This window comes from Alligator mississippiensis, chromosome 1 (genome assembly GCF_030867095.1).
Source record: "Alligator mississippiensis isolate rAllMis1 chromosome 1, rAllMis1, whole genome shotgun sequence".
Taxonomy (NCBI): Eukaryota; Metazoa; Chordata; order Crocodylia; family Alligatoridae; genus Alligator; species Alligator mississippiensis.
In genome coordinates, this window is record NC_081824.1 from 327,289,679 (window position 1) to 327,307,509 (window position 17,831).

The 17,831-nt window shown below is 44.9% G+C and overlaps 1 protein-coding gene and 1 long non-coding RNA gene across 4 annotated transcripts in view; one reads left to right on the forward strand and one right to left on the reverse strand.

Moving 5' to 3' along the window:
- Window positions 1-7,019, reverse strand: part of LOC109285001 (uncharacterized) — a 138,624-nt gene extending 131,605 nt beyond the window's left edge. For both annotated transcript variants that reach the window (XR_009459148.1, XR_002092673.2), the window contains exon 1: window positions 6,548-7,019. This is a non-coding gene — a long non-coding RNA (uncharacterized LOC109285001). The remainder of the gene's footprint in view (window positions 1-6,547) is intronic.
- The window catches only part of MID1 (midline 1), a 400,427-nt gene that overhangs the window by 88,542 nt on the left and 294,054 nt on the right, over window positions 1-17,831 (forward strand). The gene's annotated exons all lie outside the window — the stretch shown is intronic.

Sequence of the window (17,831 nt, forward strand, 5' to 3'; positions counted from 1 at the left end):
CTGCTGGGTCCTCCACAGCCCAGTGGGGAGGACCTGGCCTGAGAGACCAGAGAGGGTCAGTGCTGCCACAGGCCACCAGATGCCCCACACTCCATTCTGCTCCCCCAGCTGTGCCCCACAGCCTCTTTTTAGCTCCAGGCCCCAAGCAGCACCCAAGCTGGGCAGCACCCCCAGCCCCAGTTGCCAACCCTGCCCCACTCCCTCCCTTACTATGGGGGCCTTAATCTCTGGCCCTGGCCCACCTATACCCACTTGCCACCACAGACTTATCTACAGGCAGCTGGGGGAGCTGCTCTCCACCACTACCTGGCTGTATTGTTGACCACATACATGCACGTGGTGCTCCCTGTGTTCTGCTCCCCTCAGCTTCTAGTATTTGAACTCTGCACAGATCCTCCTCTGCATCCAGCCTGGGACAACTCAGAGTTGCCTAATGTGAAGCCCCAAATATTACAGAGTTAAGTCCAATTTGAAGCCCCATACTGGATAACTATTTCTGCTCATCCTATCAAATACAGAATTTTCCAGTTTGTAGAGAATGGATGAAATGGAACAAGTAGGTAGTAATGGTGGTGTTCATTTGTCAGTGTCAGCTGTGTTCAGACCTGTCTTGTTAAACAAAGCTCTCATTGATTGAAGCTAAGAGGTGTGCGCCACCTGGTCTTGCAAATAAAATTGCTTATTTGTATTTAGAATGCCAAATTGATTGAAATAAGTTACTCAGGTTGCCATCAGAAAGTCAACATTTAGTCATGATTATCATGCTGAAAAATACAAGATGCTTTTTTCCCCATGATTTGTCTATCTCTAAAGCTACATCTGCAGAGTATATTTCATTAAATAATTTCATTGAAGCAAGCTGAAGGCATGGCTTTGTTAACATCAGGATCTTATTTTTAAATTTACCACAAAAATGACTTTGAAAATTTCAAATTGAAATGTTGAAGGACATTCCATATTTACAACTCATTAAACATTATTGTTATGAAGTATAACAGGGTAGGGAAGAGTGGCAGTTTCTCTCTGAATTCCTGTTTTGTTTGAATTTCTCTACACAACTGGTGCACAGTGGAAACTTTGAGGATCATGTGCTGTTGGCTGCATTCTCAACTGAAGCAAATTCAGATAACAGATTTATTAAAGGAGAGGATTGCTGCAAGTAATTCAGTAGATTTTTAGTCCTTTGGGCTGGGGGCAGAAGTTACACATAAACCAGTCAAAGTTATCAGAAACTGGTTTAAACCTGTAACAGAACATAAGTTCAGTGCACATAAATCAGTTTCAAAATGGTCTGAGAAACCTGGTTGAATGCATATAATCCTGTACGACTGACATTTTTTTCTAAATAGTTATGCATTGCTGTAGTATTTAGATGGGGTTTGGGAATTTTTCTACTTGCTGTTTAGTTGAGGTGATCATGAACAAGAAAATATTCCAGGACTCCAGAGAGGCGATACTTCCCCTCTATGTGACTTTGGTTAGGCCGCAGTTGGAGTACTGCGTCCAGTACTGGGCGCCGCACTTCAAAAGGGACGTGGCCATCCTGGAGAGGGTTCAGAGGAGGGCCACTCGCTTGGTGAGAGGGCAGCAGGACAGGCCCTACGAGGAGAGACTGAAGGACCTGAATCTGTTCAGCCTCAGCAAGAGGAGGCTGAGGGGGGATCTGGTGGCTGCCTACAAGCTCATCAGGGGAGATCAACAGCAAATAGGCAGAGCCCTTTACTTCCCAGCACCACCTGGGGTGACAAGGAACAATGGTCATAAGCTGATGGAGAATAGGTTTAGGTTAGAGATCAGAAGGCAATATTTTACAGTTAGTATGGCCAAAATCTGGAACCAACTTCCCAGGGAAGTGGTCCTCACCCCTACCTTGGGCAAATTCAAGAGGAGGTTGGATGATCACCTGTCTGGGGTTGTGTGAACCCAGCATTCATTCCTGCCTGTGGCAGGGGGTCAGGCTAAATGACTGTTCAGGTCCCTCCTGACCCTAGCTACTATGAAACTATGACTTCATCGTTGGTCCTGCACGCTGGCACTTGGTACTACTTTGAGAAAATAGAGAAAACTCAAGTGCTTTAGCTCTGAAAGCACTGGACCCTACCTATATGAGATAGAGAAGATTCTCTATTAACTGCATGAGGCTTCCACACAGTTTTAATTGTCCCATTGAGATCACTAGTACAAATATATATTAGCCTGCTTTTTTACCTTTCCACAGTTAGACAAAACTCAAAACCCTTGATTTGTCTTGGCTTCCCAGGATATCAGATTTCAAATGATATTGCTGTGGTAAATTATTCTGGTCAGGACTTTTTCAATGAAAAGACTATTGAAAAATTTGTTGGAAAAAAAAATTTAAAAAAGCAAACCAACTTGTAAGCTTTGGCAAAACTTTGTTTTGGGGAGGTCATGTCCAAGATGGAATTTCTGGTGAACACCAAAGAAAGAAGAAGGGCCATCTCATTGTCTTTAAATAGACAAGATCCCATTGGTCAATCAGGCAGAGTGGAAACTTGACCTATGCCAACATCATCACAGTGGGCATGTCTATACAAGACATTTAATGCAGAGTAGACTAATTAGTTGTGCAGTAAACATCTCAGGATCTACATGTGCACCCGCATTAAGCTGGAGAAAACTAATTTACTCTGCAGCAGGATAGAACTTGTAGATGCTGCCCTAGCTGGCTGGGGCACAAGAGTGCTTCAGTGCCAGGGCTGCCTGCTGGCAAGCCCCACACTGAAGCACCCTTGTGCCCCAGCCAGCCCCTCCACAGCATGTTGAGCTGAGGGGAGCAGCCCCAGCCTGGCAGGATGAGTCCCCCAGTTCCCTATGAGTCCCTACTAGTTAAAGTTAGGAGAACTGGGATTAACTGCATCTCCTTCAATCTGACCATTTACTTACGTAGCTGTCATCACCCAAGCACAGGATTTAAAAGTATTGGAGTCTGTGGGACAAGGTTGAGTTGTTTGCATTCCACTAAGTAGAAGACAATGGAATGCAAATACTAGCCAAGGCATTTAAGTACTTCTACTTTATATAGCAACTTCCAATAAAATATCAAAAAGGGAATTTTGAATATGAAAGAATTTAGTACAGAAAGTGCTTTTGACATTTTACAGATGCGGGAAAAGAGCTTTAGAGCTTGTTTTGCTCAAAAGAAACCTATGGCAGTTTGGGGAATACAAAGCTTATCTCCTGGCTCCACATCAAGTTCCTTGACCACAAAACTTTTTTCTTCCCGGAAAATCCAATTTTGTTTTGGCTTGTATCCTTGACTATTGGTACTGTTAGGAATCTGCAGATTTTGGTTTGGTTTGTGTGGTGTCATATAATACTCCAGGATTATGTTTGACATCAAGTTTATATTGAATGTTGAACCCCTTCCCCTCCACCCCCACATTTTAACTGACTTGTCTTCCTTGGCAATTACCAAAATTAGCTTTGCTATTGTTTATTTAGAAAGTATCTGATCTCAGCACTGCCAAATAATTTCAACAATAAATTAGTGTACAGTGCAAAATACTGTGGAGATCTTTAAATATCATAATATTTAGTGAAGGAACCTATCAGATGATCATTAATGCCTTCCTGCTCTGCTGTACCAGTACTGAACACTTTATAAGGTCCTCAGATCGAAATAGCCATACAGCCTTTGATTTTTAATAAAAAACATTGTTCCACTTATTCCCTCAAAATCTCTAATATGATTTATCCTCAGTATATTCTAGAAGCAGTGGTGCTCAACGTATAGTCCACAGGCTGGATCCAGGCTCCAAGACAACTGGATCCAGCCTGTGGCATGGTGGATGAGTGTCAAGCAACTCAGCCTGTTTACTTCCTTTTTTTGTGCCATGTTGCTGATCCCCTCTGTAACCACCTGTGTCCTGCTGTGTCTTTCTTTCCTCCCCTACAACAGGAACTTCTTACTGCTTTAGCACATTAGAGCTCAATCTTTTAGAGTAGAAGGCCAGGTGCTTGCAACCTGGCTCACTGTGGACCACCACTCCCCTCTGGGAGAAGAAGGGGTAGAGATCTGGCTGCCAGTTTCACAGGGATGGTAGGGGGAGGGCTTACCTCAAGTGACAACCTAGGGTTGCAGGTGTGGGGTAAGGGTGAGGAGAGGGGAGAAAAGGATGGCAAGAGTCAGCAGTGCCTGCTTAGGGGATGGGAGAGGGAGAGAGTAGGAAGGGATGCAGCATGACTCAGGGGAGGGAAGGGGACATGCCAGGCTGAGCTGCTTGGCCCTGATTTCCCATAGGTTGTAGACTGAGCACCACTTTTCTAAAGGTAAGTCTTCATCCTATCTCAGTGAATTAGCAGGACAGGAGCTCAGTATTCATTGTCCTAATGAGCACTAACCAGTGTCTTTGGGGACTTTTAAATATGCTCCGGGGATGGTGGGGGGCAGTGCCTTATTACAGTGGCTCTGACAGCCACTCTAATTAGAGTGCCACAGCATCAAATTTAAGCACCATGCTTAAAACTGGTGGTGGGGGCACTTCAACTAAAGCTCATTTGATGCCCCCACCACCATTTTTAAGCATGGGCATGCTGATACATGAGCCACAGGAAGCTGCTAGAGCTTGGCAATAGCCACACTCCAGCAGACTTGATTAATCAAGTCTGCTCCAATGTGCTGGATTTCCAGTGTGTTGGAGCAGCCTTGCTGCTCATGTATAGGCATCTTTAATACTTGAGTTTCTGGGGTCCTAAATTAGTAAAGTATTTCAATAGGTAAAGATAGTTTTACTCCGTGTATGTCTATATAAGATTTGGCTGTCTTTATTGAGATTTACTTCAAAGCATAAACAAGCTCATTTGCAACAAAACAATGAATGACCTGGGTGAAGCTGAGAAGGGCGGAGGTTTTCCTATAATTTGGGGCACAGACAGAAGTGACAGTTTTTGCCTGATCTTTCCACAGAAAGCAGTTTATAGCAGTGACCAAAAACAATTGTGCAGCTGCAGATACCTTAAAAAATGTCATATCAGGTGAAAATTGCATGATGGGTCAGATGAAGATGTTTCAAAACAGAGCATCTTTTTAACTTCTGTCTTCAGTGCCTACCAACCTTGAGCTGTTTTCAGAATGGGAGGGGGGGAAAGGAGCAGAGAGAGTTTGGTCTGGGGGGGGCATTTCAGGTCCCACTGGAGGGTGGGGAAGGTGGATTGGTGCCCCACCGGGGTGGGGGGTGCATGGAGGGGGCTCCAATTCACCCACCCTATCCTCCAGCACTGCTTGGGGAACTTCTAGAATGAGCTTCCTCTGCTTCCTTTCCTCCCTCCCATTCTGAAATCTTTGCATTCTAGCAGAGAGCAGGGGAACTTGCAAGGGGAAACTGGCTGCAGGCTCACAGCCATCAGCTAAATTCCTCTCCTCCCTGGAACCAAGAGTGAACTTCTGTTTGTTCCGAGGGATAGTTGTAACTCAGAACGCTTCATGCAAAGTGTTCTCAGTTACAGCGGGCAGCTGCATGTCTATCTGCACCCTTGATGGTGCAGTCAATGTTTTCCATTCTTCTTAATTTTACTGTATTCTTTGTAATGTAAATTTAACCAGATGTAACCCAATGCAATATGAGGGGTAACATGAATCCTGTTTTACTGTGATGGAAGATAGATTTTCCCCAGTAAACAGAGCATTATCAAACTCTCTTTGTTCCTTCGGTGCATATTTGCTAATGTAACCCGGGTGGCGGCATAATAGTTACCACCTCTGCCCAATATCAGGGATGGCGTGGTGAGAATGGGGCAGGGCTTCTGGCCAGCACCAATTAATTTCCAGCCAGCCCTGCTCCCCACAGAGCTGCTCATGGTCCCAAGAAGGTCTAACACTTAACTGATTTAACTATTTCCATTTTATTTACAAAACAAGAACAATAGGAAAGGTTATTTACAAGTTAACTTAAATGGCATAACCAGAATCACAAAACAAACCAGAATGCCTTAGTCAGCCCTTGACTCAAGAACCACAGGTGGGTTAACTGGCAGCTTTCAGCCACTGCTGAGATGCTACCACAAGGAAGCAAGGTGGTCACTCCCAGCAGCTCCAACAGGCTTCCCAATAAGTGACAGACTGCAACAGGTTATGTTCTTCTGGTCTGCAGCAATCAAATTGTATCAAACCCCAACCCCCAAAAAGGCTGAAGGGTGACCCTCTGTGGCAACCAAAAAGGCAAGCAACAAGCAACAGAGTAGGCTCCTGCAGCAATCGGCATGACCCAAGCACAAAGCTCAGGGACTCCATCTGATGACAAATCAGCTGCAGAATAAGAGACAGGACTGAGTCCCCTTTGGGGCAGTCAGTGGCAGAGGGTAGGCAGCACAGGCAGCTCCCAGGGGTCGTTGCTCTAAACTCCTGCTCCAGATGACTGGCCGGGCACCCCACATGCCTCGCAGGTCACCAATCCTGCTCCGAGCGTTGGCCTGTGCCCTGAGCTGCCATGGACCCTCGTCCAGGCGCTCTGCTGCTCCTCAAGATCCCAATGCCTTGCCTGCTGCTGTCCTGCTTCCCCAGGGAAGGTAAGGGGTTTCTTCAACTCACCAGACCAGCTCCGTGCTCTGGATAAGGATGCTGCCTGCACTCCTGGCTGCTGCTGCTTTTCTGCAGTGGAGTGGGGGGCCGACTGCCACCCTAGCCTCTGGGACACCCAACACATCCAGCACACTGCGATGGGCCCTTGGGGCACCAGCTGTCTGCCCCAAACCCTGGCCACTGCTCTTTTTCTGCTGCAGGGGTGGAGGCACAGCCCACTGCCGCTGACTTCTTCTCCCAGGGCCTTTGAGGCTCTTCAGAGGGGTGTCTCTGCTCCCTCTGCTGGGTCAGCTCTCCCCAGCTCTTCTTGGGCCTCCTGCATCATTCCCAGGAGTCACTGTCAGCAGCCCCCACACACCAGTTTGGCTGCTGCTTTTATCCACTCTGGCATTCACTCCCTGGCTTGCAAACCAGCCCACTGGGGCTCAGGGTGGCAGGCCCCCAATCCTGGCCAGCCCCCTTCCATGAAAATGAGGGGATTGAAAACCCCTTCTTTCAGTTGGCTTTTCCTTTTCCACAGGGCAGGGCTCCCCTGCTCCACCCTTGGGGTCGCTCAGAATTCACCAGCACTGTTTCTAGCCCAGGGTAAGTATTTCAAGCCAATCTGGTGAGCCCACTTGGCAGTCTGTTACACTAATGTAAGAAATTAATGATCTTCTAAGGGTGAAGTTACATGTTACACTTAGACCATACTAAGGACAGTTAAAATGTGAGCATCGAAGTGTTAAATCTCATTAACTTGTGCTTAGTGCTTTCAATGGCCGCATCCAGATGAGTGAGCATGTGCTTGCTGCGGATTCTCAAAGCAGTTTAAGATACTGCAAGAGGCATGCTGGGAACGAAAAAATGTTCCAGCATAGACTCTAATTGTGATGAAAACCAAGTATATCTATCTATCTATCTATCTATAGAGAGAGAGAGATCTATTTATAAACATGCTGAAAAAAGTGGTACAGGTCATGCTTCTGGAGCATACCCTGAAGCAACCAGAAGCTGAGTCCCCCAAAAAGATGCTCTGGCACCTGGCCAGAGCATTTTTATGGTTACCGTGTGCCCCTGCCCTGCTGCCCCAGCATGCTGCCTCAGCCTGCTGGAGCAAATAGGGGTGGGGCAAGGCTGCAGTGGTGGATCAACAAAGGCTCTGTCCCAGATAAGCAGGGATGTAGGGGTAGAGGGGGGTGTGTGGGTGTGGGGGGATGGCAGGCTCTGCAGAAAAAAAGGATGAGGCTCCTCACCACTTCTGCCTTCCTCATGCTCCTGCAGCTGTCAGAATGCCTGGGGCCACCTTGGAATAGACTGGCTTGCCCCTGGGGCAGCACAGGGAGGTGGCAGGAGGGCGGTTGGGTGTGCTGGCAGCTGGAGAAGGTGGCAGGGGGCACTTGTTGCACAAACGGCTAGTTTCGTGCCCCTGGAGGCTTGTCCAATCCACCCCAGGAGAGAGTCACACACAGGCTAGGTCCAATTTCAGATTTATTTGTTTGCAAACAGACTGACCCAGGAGTTGTACCACTCAGATCAAGGGTCGACAACAAACTGGGTCTGAAACGTCTTTTTATAGCCAAGGTAAACAATAGATTTCAACGTATCGTACAATTATTGGCAGACTTAGCATTACGTCTTGCATTGTATGTCTAGCAGTTACATGTTCTATGATGGTTTACATACATGTCTCATTTACATCTTAAATCCCCTCCCAGGGGCAGTTCTTAAGCCCCTTGCGGTCATCCTTCGGTCAGGGTCTGGTCTCTCCACCTCAGCATCTTCCCTGCTCCTCTTCTCTTATCTCTCGTAAGGAGTTATTATTGCATCTGTTCCTGGCTCTGTCTGTAGAAGTCTTTGTGCATGCTCGTAAATCTATCATTAGCATATATGCCTTAGCAAAAGCACTTATGAAAATATGCAGAAGCAATTATAAAAGTAGGAAAATATAGATTATGCTGTATTTTTACCACACACTGGAAGCCTGAGCAGGCTCAGGGAAGCTTAGCAGACCACCTGGGCAGCCCTGTGCCCCATGCACCATCCCTGCTACCTTCTCTGGCTGCCAGCACACCCAGCCACCCTCCTGCCACCTCCCTGTGCTGCCGGAACCTGCTGAAAGCAGAAGTGGGGAGGAGCCCAATCCTTTTTTTCTGCAGAACCTGCCTGCCTGTCCTGTGGCTGGGGGCCTAAATGACTAACAGCTGCAACGTTCCAAGTTGCAATGTTGCAAACTAAGCTACATCACAATGTAGTTTAGTTTGCAACAATGCAAACTCATTGAAATGCCACAAAACTCATGTATGTGTAACGTGATGCCATTAAGCCACACAAAGGGAAATTTTCATCATGTGTACATCGTGACATCATGTGTACAAGCACCCCGAATATTATTTAAGAGATATCCTCTTGTAATAGAATAATAAAAAATAGGTCTAGAAGGCACTTGAGAGGCTCACCTAGTCCACTCCTCTGCTCAAAGTAGGATAATCCCAGACAAATATTTATCTAACCTTGATTTTAAAACTTCCAGGGACAGATGCCACAGTTTTTTTAGGTAATCTGGTCCACTTAGAAAATTCTTCCCAATATCCAGCATACCTATAGCCAACATAAATTTCCCTTTTTTTTTGCAATTTTAGTCTATTACTTTTTGTCCTGTTCTCTGTGGATGGAGACTATGATTAATTACCATCTTGTTAACAACTCTTTTCTTATTTGAAGACTATTACCAAGACCCCTTTCCCCCATCATCTTCCTCAATCTTCTTGTATCTAAACTTAATAGTCCCATTTCTTCCAGCCTTTCTTTATCATCAGTGGAGCAGAAGAATAGGCAGACTTCAAACAAAGCATACTCCGACATGGATTTGCTTGGTATAGTTTGTATTTGATATATTTTAGAACAGTGAAATGGCCAGTTTTCTTGTGTAATATTTTTCAATCCTTTTAAAATCTTATATTTTCATTGAAAATGATACCATTTAAAGTAGGTAGCAGAATCCAGACCATGAGATGTGATTTTTTTTACCACACAAAAGTAAATCTAATTTAAAAAACATTACATAATTCATGATAGGTTCATGCGAAACGTGGAAAATATTGTAACTGTATTCACAAGGAAATGACCTTCATAACTCACTTGCACTGCACCTTTCATGTGTTATGAGTAATTTTCTTGCCAAGGAGAGATTTTTCCATACATCCGACATACCCTTTGTATATCCTCTTTGCCTCTCTTTAAAACTATCCAATTGCTTTTTCTCTTCTTTTTATCTGTCAAAGGGAGGGGAAAAATGAACAGAAAAGCAAAACATGTTCCAAATGAAACATAGATGCAGAGTATGGGATATATTACTAAGTTCAGAGAAGAATGTATTGGGTGCACAGCAGGCTACTTACATGGAATCAATATGTCTGTGTATCTGCACTATATTCAATATCCTTTTTTAGTTTAATAAGCCTGTATGTGTTTTTTTAGTTTGTAACTGCACTATCACTTTGTTTTATTTTGGCAGCTGCATTAAAAATATGAACATCTAGTAACAGCTGAAATGGTTCCATTAATTATTTAAATTCTTCAATTAACTCCAGACTTTACTGTAAGCTGAATTGAGGAGAGAAATTCTCAGAAGGTATGTTCACACAAAGGAGTTAGAGGAAGTTTCCCTAATTGAAAAATCATTTTCCTGCTTTTCCACTTGCAAATACAGGAAGAGCTCATTAGGAGGCTCTCTTGTTTAACATTCACAGACAAAAAGCTACTGTACTTTAGCTTCAGTTTTTACTAAACTCTATTCTAGAAGTTGAGATTATTCAAACAACTCAAAGCTATAGAGGCCTAATTATGAAGACCTTTTTTGCACATAGTGGAAATGTTTTATGCTTTTAAATTCATTTATTAAGGGTCTATTCTTGTACATTTGCCTCAAACTTGAGAGAGAATAGGGCTGTTTGTCCCATTTCACATTTAAATCCTGTCATGTTAGGGAATCTGTTGTGCTAATCACTTTGTGGCCTCCTTAGCATGCCTGCAATACACCTTGTATACGTAGCAAAAATATTCTAAAGATGTACAGGAATTGCAGCCACTATTTGGATTAGATGTGCTTTGAGAAAATGTAACCACACTGTGGTCTTTACAGTGCCAATTACTTCTGTTAAGTTGTTAGTGCAATCAGAGGAGAGTGATAGCCCCAGTGAATTCCTCTACAATTCCAAGGTGTACTGGTTACTGCTTAGGTGGCTCATCTGATTTCTAAGAAGCTGTTACATTAGCAGGTGCCCTAGGAATTTTGTAATAAAAGGTGTAGAGCCAGTGCAACTGCAGCAATGTAGAAGAGTATGAATGTGGCTGCAGGGCAACACTGCAACTGAAAACATGAATACACCACTGGAATTTTGTACCCTTTGGCTAAGAAGAGACAGTCAAAAAGCATGAGGCAGTATTGATTCAATCTTCGCTGGTTTCTCTAAGCTGCATAGATTAAATTGAAAATGAACTGAACTGATGTGCAGTTTTCAATTGGGAAAGACAGGTGAAGACCTGACTCATGCCAGAAGGCAAGAGGTGTTACAGCACACCTCCCAGCCTGCTCCCCAAGGAGGAAAGAGTCCCCCTCCCAGTGCCAGCCCCCTGAGCTGGGTGTCTGGCCATAGGGGAGCCCCACACTTCTCCCTAGGCCAGCACGGGATCCCCCTTGGCCTGATCTGCCCAGCTGCAGTGGTGGGGATGACACTGGGCTATTGCTCTGCTCTGATTGTGCTAACAGTTTGACACCATGGCTAGGGACAGAAATTACGCATACACTAATATAAGTGATCAGAAACTGGTTCAAATATGTACCACAACAGTTCATTTGCACATAAACTGTTTTCATAATGGCCAAGACTGGTTTAAGACAAACCTCAGTGGGTGTGATATCAGATTTAACTAATTTAGGGTAAACTAGTCTATCCAACTCCTGTCCCAGATCCCACAGGGAATCAAGTCACAGTCCTCCAGCATACCAGCATGCTTTGTGGCCCCAGCTTTCAGCTCCAGCTGAGCTGGGTGGCCTACTTCCCCCCAACCCTTCCCCCCTAGCCGTCACAGAGCTGAGGCAGCAAAATCTCTGCTGCTTCCCAGCTAGGCCTGTGGGCAGCACAGGGAGCAAGTGAGGGGGAGAATTGACCCCCACTTTGGCCCTACCCGCCCCCAGCCAGGGTCAGACAAGTCATTGGAGGGGGAAGCCTCCAGGCACAGGATTTCCTTCCTTCCCATTCTCTCACAGCCTGGCTCCTAATGGCTGGTGGGGAGGTTGGACTCTTACATTCCCAGCCAGCATAGCTGCTCTGCAAGAGGAGAGAAGAGGGAAATCTGTGCCTGGGGGCTTTCCTCCCAACCAACCAACCAACCAACCAACCAACCAACCAACCAACCAACCAACCAACCAACCACTGCTGGGATGGGGCCGGACCAGAGTGGGGGTCCATCCTCCCTGCCTGCCCGCCTGTGGCTGACAGGCCCAGGACCCTGGTATTCCCAGCTGGCAGAGCCAGGAGGCTTTCTCCCTCCAGCCAATTTCTGCTGGTGGAGTGGTGGGCCAAAGCAGGAGTCCATTCCCACCCTGCCTGTCCCCCTTCCCATCCCCACTGTGCCTGACATCCCAGAGGTTGGCAAGGGGCTAGAGCCCTCGTGTTCCCAGCCTAGGGGAGCTGGGAGGCGTCTGTGAGCGCCCCTCTCCTTCTGCTAGTGGCCAGTGCAGGCATTTGCCAAGGAAAGACTGAATGTCAGTTCAGTTCTGTATTGGTTCAATCTATGCAGCTTAGAACAACCTGTGTAGATTGAATCAGTTCTGCTTTGGGCCTTTTGACTGTCTACATTTAGCTTACGTGTGAAAAAAGCCTTCATAATTAGGTGTCTATAGCTTTGAGTTATTTGAGCAATATGAGCTTTTTGGTTTAATGTATTATTGAATACTGGTACTCTAGGTAAGAGTACTCATGAATTTGCTGTGTATTCTTTCATTCCTACACACGTACACAAAATCACACAAAAATATATATTTTTTGTTAATCACAGCTTGATTAATCTATTTGGTTGTTAATTGTGTGTAGTGTGTCATGTTCCTTCATAGTCTCACAGTAAAAGCTGTGTTAGTGCCAGATGTCTGGACAAGAATCCGGGAGAACCCCGTCTTGCTGTTGCATGCATGCACAACCACATTTCATGTATCTCCTAAGTGCAATAATTGAAGCCATCTGTTTCCATCCTAGGTCTTGCTATCTTTTGCCAACCACTCACCACTAGGCTGGGCAGGAAATGATTTTCACATCTCATCAAAATTTCCAAGATTAAAAGAAAAAATAATCCTGTTCCGTGGAAGAGAGAGGGAGAAAGGAAGCTCACTTTAGATAATATACTGCTTAGGGTGCTCATTTGGGATGGAGATATCTAGGTTCAATTTCTGAGAAACCTTTCTTGATGAAAGTTCCATCAACACTGGTACAGTCAAATAATACATTCTGGTTTTGATGTCATATTTTTCTGATGAAAAAGCATTTAGCCAAAAAAAATCCAGTTCTAGTGACCATACCCATTAATTGCATATGTATACTGTGTCCAAGTTGCAAAGAGCACATTTCCCTTCTGATTTGACTGATTACCAAGGCTTTGGGGTAATAAGTTATGTTGCAAAGAGTCTATTTCTCTTTTCTGTACACCATAAAATATATTTCATATATCTGCCAAGTGGATTGAATTTACTGGTCTACACTTTCAATTTCTTTCATCCTTTGAGTGCAGTCACAGGCAGACTTACTGAAGCATCTGCTGCAAGTTGTCTGCGGTGTGGCTCCCATCACATGCACAATGTAATCAACTACCAAGTTCAGTTTAATATTTTGGGAATCCTTTTTTAATTGCTGTTAAATATCACATCCATATTACTGTTTTATTGTCTCTTTCCTTGGAGATGAGGGAAAGAAATGAAGAGAGCAGCCCAAACATACCAGTCTCTTTAGCAAGTAGGAGACAGTAAACATATTGCTCCTTGAGCAACCTGCTCTATTTTCACTTAAGAGAAAGGAGGTAGGGGAGAGCTCAGAAGTAACAGAGATATAATTTCTTCTGAAAGAAAAGGGCATTGGTCATACATGTACTCCCTGAGATCAGCCATGCACCCTCCGGAAACCCACCCATGAAATCGGAAGTGCCAGTGGAAGAGGACTTCCAGTTTTGCTGCTGGCTTAGCAATTGGCTGCTGGGGGACCCCTTTCCCCTCTCCCTCCAGTCTGCAATCAGCTTCTGGGGGACCACCCCCCCAGGTTGATGGTTGGCTGCTGGGGGACCTCCCTCCCCATCAGCAGTTGGTGATCTGGTGCCCCTCCCCCCCCTCCATATTCGGGAGGCACCAGTCATCCATGGCGGAGGAGAAGTGGGGCAGTGTGATAATGGAGCATATTGTGTGTCTATCCCCTCCTCTCATGAGAGGCCAAAAATGCAGAATGAGCATAGGAAGCAGAGCGGTTGCATTGCTGAAAACATCCTTTATCCTGATAACTAAAAACTATTGGATTCTCTTTTCATGTGTTGCAGTATAACATTTCAGTCTGTTGGGGGGAGAGAAAGAGAGGGGAGTGGTGCCCAGAGTGCATTAATAGGGATGTAGGACATGGAATTCATTTACTACTGGGGCTTGAAGACAGGCCCCATATTCATGAAAGAGGAAGAACTCAGTGAAGGGTAAGGGAGAACTAGGGATTCACCAGTTAGGGCCAGGTACAGATATTACACTTTTACCAGTATAAGTGTATGGAAACCAGTCTGTACCCATAACATAACAGAAGTTTGGCACACAAAACTGGTCTATATTCCTGGTAACAGAGCAGAAGTTCAGCTCACGTAGATTGGTTTAAACATAGTGAAACCAGGTCTAAGATTTGCCACCCCCACCAAAGGGTAAATGTCTTGCATTCTATTTGCTACCGATGTAAACTATGCTGCTTATAGAAAACCACGTAACTTAGATCAGTTCCCTATTGGGCTTTTTGAATGTCTATATCTAGCTTAGGAAAGCAGGCAAAGAATCCAGAATTAAGTGGTTACAGGAACTGAGGAGCCTGAATGCCACAATTCCTCTGAGGGAGCTCAAAATTTATTAACTAACATGTCAGATTTAAGAGTGTTTCTTTCATGGGAGCTGGACTGGAGGCTGAGGTTGAGGGCTAGAAGGCCCAGAATGAGTGGGTGTGGAAGCAAAGATATGACATCCCAATATCTTATATAGCTACTTTGGTCAATTCTAAGTGTACATCAGGCATGCAGAAAACAGCTCAGCTCTAAGAGAGGGAATCCAGCAATTTGTTACATTTAATATTAGGTGAATATTAACATCAGCAAATTCCTATTGTGATTTTTTAAATTGTTTAAATAAAATATGATTTTCCCCACTGAAATATTAAACCAACCATGTTATAGTTACTAAATTCTTTCTTTCTCTCTTTGTCTTTCCCTTTTCCCTCTCATTGGTTTTGCATGTCCCACTGTTTGAAATTGGGATTATAGCTGTCTCTTGCTGGCCAAGAATGCAAGGTAAATTGTTAGAAAATAGGGTATATCCACCTCATAGTGACTGCAGTTCCTATAGACACACCTGAACTAGCTTTAAACTACAGTTGGTGTGGACACAGTGGCATAGTGCTAAATGTGGTTTAATCACCCCAATTTTTACCTTGCCTCTTATGTGTATTTTGCAGTTTGGGGTGAATTCTGTGCTGCTTTGGCAAAACTAGCTAATTTAAAGTATGCTCCTTTAATGTAAACAGACCAACAGATATATACCATGGAGAATCAAGAGAAGCCCGAGAGTGCAGACAGACAAAAAGTGAAGCAGTTTATTGGTGTCTAATATGGCCACAGTGTGGTGTGCATAGCTCTGGATAAGGAGCAAATCAGTTCTGGGAGGCTAAAATCTCTCCCTGCTTCTCAGGTAGTAGTGGAACACAAGAGATACATTAAGTGCTAAGGTAGACAGAGGCACTGGCTTTATAGTCTTCCTGCAGTGACTATCATGACTGAGCTTCCATTTGACATCCATGGGGATCCATTGTACCCACTGTTTCTCACGCTTGTGCTTAGGAATGTTTGTATCTTTACCTTCTGCTAGCTGTTTCCTGGCATTCATGGGTGTGGAGTGAGAAGTTGCTAGACCAGGCGTAGCCCACATTTTTGGCTAGAATGTCAAAAAACCCACAAGGTCTACCTTGTAAGGTGCCCGAGTGTCAGCATGCCAGAAAAAAAAAAATGGTTTATAGCCTCCTGATAATTTTCTTTTAAATCATTCAAAATCCCAGTTATCAAGGTGTAGCTGTAAAGAACGTAGAGTGTCATCATACAAAACGAATCTCTAATCTTTGTGTAAGTGAGTAAATCCACTTATTTTTTTTTATAAATCTCCAGGCTTTTCCTTTGTGCTCTTTGCTGTGGTGTCTGAATGCATTGTAAACATTTAGGCTAAGTACAGACAGTCAAAAAGCCCAAGATTGAATCAATTGAGTATTTGCAGGTTAGCCTAAATTGCAAAGATTAGACTGAAAAAAACTGGACAAACACTTACTTTTGATTCAGGAAATGCAGCCATATGCCTGCAGTGGCTCAGGCCAGAAGCCCAGGGGAGGTGGGGACTTTAGAGCACAGCTGTCTGACATGTAGCCAGCCTAGGCTGTGTGTTTACTTTCTCTTCCTGCTGTCCCCAAGGTCTCTGGGATTTGCAGTCCAAAGTCAGAGAAGGACTCTGTAGGGTTGCTCATCATCTCCTCTTCTTGCTTCCAGGTGCCTCTGGGATTTGTAGTGCAGTCACAGCCAGCACTAAGTTTCAGTAAGTTTAGCAGAGCAGAGCAGCTCTGTACTTGGGGAAGAGGAGTTTAATCAGGGGAAGGGGGGTCTAACTTTAATCCCTAGCCCCAGACCCCAGCCAGGGTTTGCTGTGGTGTGGTTTCAGACACCACACCACAGCCTGGGGAGGTGTGGGGGGGGGCAGTCCTTGGCTCCCCACCCCCAACCTTTCTTTGCGGGACCAGATAGCGCAACCCAGCCCAGGGTTGAAAAGCACACTGGGGGACTGTGATTTAACTTGAACCAGGAAGGGATGTGGGAGAGAAGTTTCATAAACTGGTTTGACCCAAATCAGTTGTGTTTGATACTATATTCAGCCAGGTTTATTTTAAGCCAATTTCAGCCATTTTGAATCTGGTTTATGTGCACTGAACTTCTGTTCTGTTACAGTTCAGTTTCTGAACTTCTGTTCAGTTTCTGATCACTTAAACTGGTTAATGTGTAACATCTATTCCTAGCCTTAGGCCCCGGCTACACATTACATATATTATGCAATTAACTGGTTAATCATGCAATAAATTCAGACCAGCCACACGTGCAAAGTATTTATCATAAAATTAACTGACTTATGCAATAAATTTAGATCAGCCACACTTGCAAATGATAAAATTGGCTATCAAGCTATAAAAAGAATGAACCAGCTATAAAGTTTCATAGTTTCATAGTTGGTAGGGTTGGAAGGGACTTGAGCAGATCATCAAGTCCGACCCCCTGCCACGGCAGGAAAGAGTACAGGGGTCAAACAACCCCGGCAAGGTGTTCATCTAGCCTCCTCTTAAAGACCCCCAGGGCAGAAGCCAGCACCACTTCTCTTGGAAGATGGTTCTAGATACTAGCTGCCCTGACAGTGAAGTAATGCCTCCTGAAATCTAGCCTAAATTTACCCTCTGCCAGCTTGTGACTGTTATTTTTTGTCAATCCTAGTAGTGCTCAGGGCAACAGTGCCTGCTGGTACTCCCTGACTAGTTTGTAAATGGCCACTAGATCCCCCCTCAGCTGTCTCTTGTGGAGGCTGAACTGGTTCAGGTCCCTTAGCCTCTCCTCGTAGGGCCTACCCTGCTGACCCCGATCATGCGAGTGGCCCTGCTCTGGACCCTCTCCATGTTGTCCACATCCCTCCTGAAGTGCGATGCCCAGAACTGGACGCAGTATTCCAACTGCAGCTTGACCAGTGTTGCATTGAGGGGGAGGATCACCTCCTTGGACCTGCTTGAGATGCATCTGTGGATGCATGACAAGGTACGGTTGGCCTTCCTGACTGCATCCCCACACTGTCAGCCCATGTTCATTTTCGCATCAATAATGACTCCAAGATCCTTTTTCTGCCTCTGTACTGATGAGAAAGGAGTTCCTTAGCCTGTAAGTATGCTGCTGGTTCTTCTCCCCCAGGTGCAGTACCCTGCACTTATCAGTATTGAAACACATCCTGTTCTTATTT